We start from the raw sequence: 6,763 nt of genomic DNA, 5'->3' as shown, positions 1-6,763 counted from the left end.
TTTTTTTTGTGGTTGGACTCGATGATCTCAGAGGTCCCTTCCAACCACTAAGATTCTGTGATTCTGTGATTCTGTAATACGGTGGGACCAGGTAGATGGAGATGGCTGGAATCCACCATGGAGGGGAAGAAGAGGATGCTCATCCCAGCCTGGCTGCTCACAGCCAGCATGGGATCCGGTGGGCTTTGGTCTGCTCCAATCTGAATCTGCCTTTTATCCCCCAGGGATGCGGGGCTGCTCCCTGTTCCCCTGAAGGCAATCGCTCAGCCTGACACCTCGCTCTGCTCAGAAGAATTTCCTGATGTGCTGCTCATGTTTCCTCTGCCCTGGTGCCTTTCTCACACTTCACCTCTGCAGCTCTGCCTCCATCTGCTTTCCCTCCTTCCTTGCTCCCTCTCGGGCAGGTGGGGAAAGCGGAAAGTGCTTGTGGACCCAGAGAAAAATTTGCTATGGCAGACATGGAGCTGATTTCATTCCTGGGGTAAACTCGGGAAAGGCTCCAGGGCTGTCCTGGGGAGGAATTTGGCCCATGGGAAAGAGGAGGCATGGGGAATACATTAGGAGGGTCACCCCACTGGCTACAAACAGGCCTCGTATTGTTACCAAATGTTCGTTAATCCAAAAATAGAATTTAAGAAATGTAGCAACTTTGCAAGAGGAATTCAGACAATCCAGGAAATCCGAAGGTAGCCCTGCGACCCCGAGAAGGTCCCAGGGTAGCCCACGAGCCCCGAGTGCAGGGGGCGTGAATCAGACGGATCCAGCAGCTTCAAGGAATGGAAACGCGGGGCTGTTCATATATCACTCGCTCCAGGGAAAGCAGAGGGGCAAAAGCCAGGAATAAATATCAAGTTGCCTCCAGAGCCTGACATTTTTGGTAGGAACGCACTAGCAGAAGCGGCTGCTGTGATTAGCTCTGTGCTGGAGAGACGGGGAAGGCCAGGAGGAGAGGACCATGCTGCTCTGGGGTCTGGTGGACACTTCTCTTGCCCCTGAGCAAGTCCCCTCATCGTTTGGTGAGTGCAGCAACCCCCGTCCCCCTTTCTGGAGCCTCCAGGCACGGCCACTGCTGCCTGTAATCACACCAGAAGGGTATGCATTAACCCACACACCATCCTCGTGTGTGCTGGTACAGACCATGGCTGGCTGGGAAGCGTCTGTGATGCTAAATGACTCCAGACAGGAACATGTTGTATTGCAAGAGCTCTGGGGACTTCACTTCTTGTCAAAAACGGGTTTCTTCAACCTGGCAGGGCTTGGGCTGCTGGGGAGAGCTCTCGGCTCTGCAGCCTGGCTGGCACCAGGGTCCCCGTGTCCCACGTTGGACCCTGTGCAGGGTTTGCCCCGGTTCGCAGGCAGAGGTATTGACAGCAGCATCAAGAAAAAGGTGATGGCAGGATGAAGACCCTGCAGAAGATGAGGCCAATGTGGCTGTGCTCATCTGCCATCAAGAAAACCGATTTCCCATTGCACAGAAGGCTGGCAGTAAGTTCTGTGACAGGGGACACTGACACTGAGGCCAGGGAAAGACTTTTGATGGTGTCCTGTGGTTACTGCTGTTCAAACATCATAAGAGGTCATGATGGCCCCCAATCGATTATTTGGGCATTTCTACCCTGCCAAAAAAACAGCTTCACACTCTAATGAGCTAATCTAACGAGCTGTCTGTCCGTCTGGGAGGAGCACGGGCTCAAGGAGCAGAGCTTGGACAGTCAATTCCCAGCATATACTCAGGCTTAAGTTAGATTTGGGATTTCATCCCTTTACTGGGATGGGGCAGCCACAGCTGCAATGAGAGTGGTCGAGGCCAGGGCTTTTCCCCTGACCTGGGGCATTTAAACCTGGGGAACTGCTTTGAGGTGGGATGGCATGGGAGAGCTGCCCAGGGTGGAGGTCTCGGGTGGTCAGCAGCCGGTGCTGCCCTTATAACAACAGATTGATGAAGAATGCCCATGGCCTGAGCCCTGGACACCCGGGAGCTACATATCGGCGAGGCCCCCGAGATTATTTTCAGTGGAAAATGCCAGGCATCTAAATTTAGCGCTTTATTGTGGGGATGGCGGGAGGAGAATGGAAAAAAAAAGAAAAAAAAAAAAACCCAACTCGCCCTCATTAAAGCTGAGCATCTGCAGAATATACTGAAAGCAGAACAAATGGGAATGAAAATCTCCCCCACCACAAGGGCAGGGCCTGGCTTGTCGATGCTTATTTTAGATGGGAGCTGTGCTTTGGCAGCCGTGCCAGCTCCGAGCCCCGAAGCACTGGCGAGGGGAGGGAGCACCGAGCTGCTGGGTCTCGGGGTGTGGGGGCTGCCTCGCTGCCCTCAGGGACCCTTACGTTGGAACAAGTGGTCCCCAAGGGCTGGCAGGATGGGGGATGCTGCTTGGATGTGGGGGTGGTTGAGTGCGAGCAAGACCACCCCCCAAAAGGCAACAGGGCTTTTCCTACCTCCCTATCCGACCCTATTCCCTGCTCTCCCGTAGGTGCAAAGGCAAAGCTCACTGCACATGAACCCCCACCAGCTAGAAAGTCAAACCAGATCCTCTGCCTTCCCTCCCACCCCCCCAATTCCCGCCCCCGGGAAAATCCACAGAAGTGGCCGAAATGAATAAAGGGGGAGTGAATGTATAACAATTTGGAGAAGAATTACTCCGAGAGACTAAAATATCACTGGCACCCTGGTGGCTTTAATGCATTCTGCCTCTTGGCCCTGAATAAATAACAATGGAAAAGCAACCCCAGAGAAATATCAACCAGACAAAGTACATGGGCAGACCAGAGCGGGAGCTGAGGAATGTATTTAAACAGAGAAAACACTGAGAACGTAAAAGCCATGCTGAATGCTGAAAGGACAACCAATGCGTAGGTTGGGTGGGTTATAAGCTCTGGATTTTCATACCTTTGTCTTGTTTTCTCTGACACCCAATGGCCAGAAGCTTCACAGTTGCTGCTTTCCCTAGTATTAATTGTGTAGCCCTTAAGTATTGTTTTAGAGGCATGGGTTACAACTTAATAACAGATACTGTAGAAATTAGGGTTGGCCAAAATATGTCCATCAGCAGTTTGTGAGAGGTGCACAAATCCAAATTAAAAACAAAACTGGCATGTGCTGTCTGTATGTGTGATTTTTCTTTATTTTGAACTCCCTTGCCCTGGAAGGAAAACGATTGGACCAACCGACCAACCTAAGACATTTCATTTTAAGATTTTTCTCCATGAGAAAGCCTCTGACTCTTCAATATGAATTTATTTTCATTTTAAAATTGCATTAGTCTACATTTGTACAGGGGTGTTTTGAGGAAAGGCTTGAAAATCTCCTCTTTCTGTCATGAAGCACTGCGGCTGTGGGGCTACAGGGCGCCATGTCCTGGTGGTGGGACTGTCCCCTGGCAGGGACTTCCAGAGTGAGCACCTCTGTGGTTTACCATCGTCCTTCCTCACTGGAAAACTACTGCTGCATGCACGGAGAGTCACTGACGAGGTACAACCTCCCCCCTTCCCCGGCTCGCAGCTGGAAGACCGTTCTTGCCCGGCTGTAACGGGAAGGAGCGGCACTGGGAATATCCACCACTTAACCCTGAGAAGGTGCTTTGCAAACTGCAAAGCATATCGATATCATTGCAGTGCCGAAGTACTGGGGTGACCTCTAAGGTCCATAAAGTGATATTATTTTGGCAAGCTGTACTCCAGGACCTTATTGGAGAGGTATTTTCTTGGCTCCCACTGTTCTGCTGAAGAGTCCCCCACAGCTGGCTGAGCTCACGGCTTGCAAACCGTGGTCAGGCTCAGATATCTTAATGAACAATATATATGCCCTTAGTGCAGCTGTTTATTCCTTCCCATTTTGTAAGGAAGGATCTCCCAAATGGAGAGGACCTGCCAAGCATCCTTCTCTCGTGCTGACCGGAAAATAAATCCAGAAAGTAGATGTTGAAAAGTTGCAGAAAGTAAGGGTTTGCAGCAGTCATGCCGCAGGGTTAGAAGAGATAGGTGGCTGATTTCATGGTGGCATTCTGGTCATGTGGACGTGTCTGTACCTTGTCCATGCTGTGACCTGACACTGCCATCCAGAGGTGAGGATTGCTCCCCACCAGCTCATTTTGCAATAAAACCCCTCGGTCTCAAGCCTAGGAAGGAACAAGTTCCTCAAAGAACCATTGTAGACAGCTGCGTGTGCTCCACCTCCTCCATATATGAAGGATCCCCATTATCCGGGAAAAGTGAAAATGCAAATGAACCAACCATCCCTCAGTAAGAGTCAGGGACTCAGGTGCCTCCATAGCTCTCTTTGCCATGGTTTCATCTGTCTTGAGAAGGAGCTGGAAGCCACCCAACACATGAATTTTTTTTCCTGCCTAGATTTTCCTTATTTTCCGCTAAAACACAGTTGAAGAGCATGGGCAGAGATCTCTTCCAGTGACTATCAAGTGCAGCCTTTGACCACAGCCAAGCAGAAGAGGGACTGCTCCCCTTCCTTCCAAGCAGGGAGAGCATTAGGGTCACCAGAAAAAGCCACCCACGGTCTCTTCCCTGTTACCACCAGTGGACCCCAGAGACCTCTCTAGGTGGGAACAAGGAGGTAGGGTTGTGCTCAAGGCTCCCCATGGCTATAGGGTGAAACACCCCAGCCCACAGAAAGAGGAGAGATGGCTCCAGGGTTTTTGGCTGAGTGGTGCTGCAGAAGTTGAGGTTTCACAAGACAATGACAACAGTAAACCAGGGAAATAGATCTGGGAAACCTGCTGAGTCGCAGCTGGGCTTTCTGACCTGAAGAATTATCAGACACTCTTAATGATTTGTATCAATTCAGTGCCGCCAATTTCCTCCCTGTTCCATTAGTAATAAAATAGTGATAGCCACTGGGTGTCTGTAATGATCTCCTGATGTGTGATACCAGTGATCGGCAACGCCAGCCACAAATTTAATGAGAGCCGGGGACTGCCCTCTGACAGATACTACCCTGTGATGAGATGCAAAAGTGAGGTATGTCAAAGCGCATTACTTTATCTAATAATTCGCATTTTCTTCTGGATATGGTTGTTTCTTGGTTGTTTCGTAGGATTCCCAGTGTAACACAAGGAGCTCTTATTAATCCATTTCAGTGATTCCTCGGGACGAACAAACTCTTTCCGCCTAATTTCAAACCCACTTGAACATTATGGATTTGAAAGTTTGTCTAAAGGATCAAATGTTACAGAGTTCCTGTTCCAGGACAGACTGTGAAAAAGGGCACCGAGAAAAGCATGCTACAGCTAAAATAATTCAGTACATATTATACCACACCCTCTGCTAGCTAAGCTCTAGCAGAAATCCTATCTCCCCCCCAGCATATAGCAAACGCTATCCATCATGTTTGTTTTTTTTCTTTTTTTAAAAAAATCCAATTTATGGAGAAATGGCTTGAAGTCTTAGGGAAGGTTATTGTTCCAAAATATTAGTGATCCAGGCAAACTTCTAAAAACTTTTCAAGATAGTCACAAGTGCTTTTGGTCCCTTCTGATCACCCTACCAAAACCAACAGATTGGACACACATCTGAGACTTTTAAATCTTTGTGGGCAACTGTTAACAAGCAGAACATCAGGAAATTAAATTCAGTGGTGCTCCGCTGGCACAGACCTGGCATGAGACCAGAACTGATCTGCAGATGAAGGATTTGAGGCTGAGGCACCCATCTCACATCCAACCCTGCAACGCTGGGGGTGCTGAGCATTTCTGATAAAAGCCTCCTCTCCTGATGCCCTCTGTAAGCAATGGAGAGACGTGACAACCTCCTGGAGATAATTCTGAATTGAGAATCTGCCCTCCTAATCTGGGCATGTCAGCTGGACATGTGGATGGGACCCACCTGCCTTGTGCATGTAGGTGAGTCAAGCATAAAGGAAAAAAAGAAGAGGAATCCATTCTGGACATGGGAGTAGAGGTTGTGCTGGGTAGTGTTACATAAAATTCCCCTTTAAAAGAAGATGGAAAACTTCTTAATGGATTGGAAAGCAACTTCTTAATGGATTGGAAAGCCACTGGTGGAAGCTATGGTGTAACAGAACAGACCAAGAGATGCTAGAACAGGCCTGGAAAAGTGTTTCAGGACTTCACATGTAAGATGCTGCTTGTGTGATTGTGGTGTGTGTTTGGTCACCAGGGAGAGGAGGACAATTATGGAGAGTGGAAAAGCCTGGAGAAACACATTTTTTCTCTTGATCTGTGCTGTAGAAGACAATGAGGGGAAACATTTCCATTTTAAAGGCATTGTGCATAGGAAATCAGAATGTGACCTTAACGGTGAGGGAAGTCTCTAAGGAGGAAATTGGGGAGCAACTGGAGAAAGTGTAGTAAATCACCAAGACTGGATGGTATTTATCCAAGAGTTCAGAAAGAAATAAAGTGTGAACTACTGGGAAGGTAGTGACATGGATACACAATATATTCTGGGGGTGAGGGGAAAGGAATCACAATTACTCCTGTGGACAGGAGTCAAAGATGAAACCAAAATAAGAGTAATATGAGAGTCAGGCGCAGATGTTTCCAAAATTCTCCAGAAAAAAGGAAAATTAAAGCAATGGCTTGAGAAGAGCTTTCCGTCACTCCTTGGTCAGCCGTAGATCACCTGATGGTATTTTGATCTGACAGTGTTCTGCTACTTGCAGGGCTTTGCAGTCGCACAGCGCTCTCCTGCTTGTTCCTACAGGCAGCAGCATCCACAGACAGCTCTTCTCCTGCTCCCCAAGACAGGAGGACAGTCCCCTGGGTCCCCCCCCCCCCCC

Source organism: Calidris pugnax, unplaced genomic scaffold (genome assembly GCF_001431845.1).
Source record: "Calidris pugnax isolate Ruff unplaced genomic scaffold, ASM143184v1 scaffold38, whole genome shotgun sequence".
NCBI classification, from domain to species: Eukaryota; Metazoa; Chordata; class Aves; order Charadriiformes; family Scolopacidae; genus Calidris; species Calidris pugnax.
The sequence above is the reverse complement of the archived record's forward strand: the minus strand, read 5'-3'. Positions refer to the sequence as shown.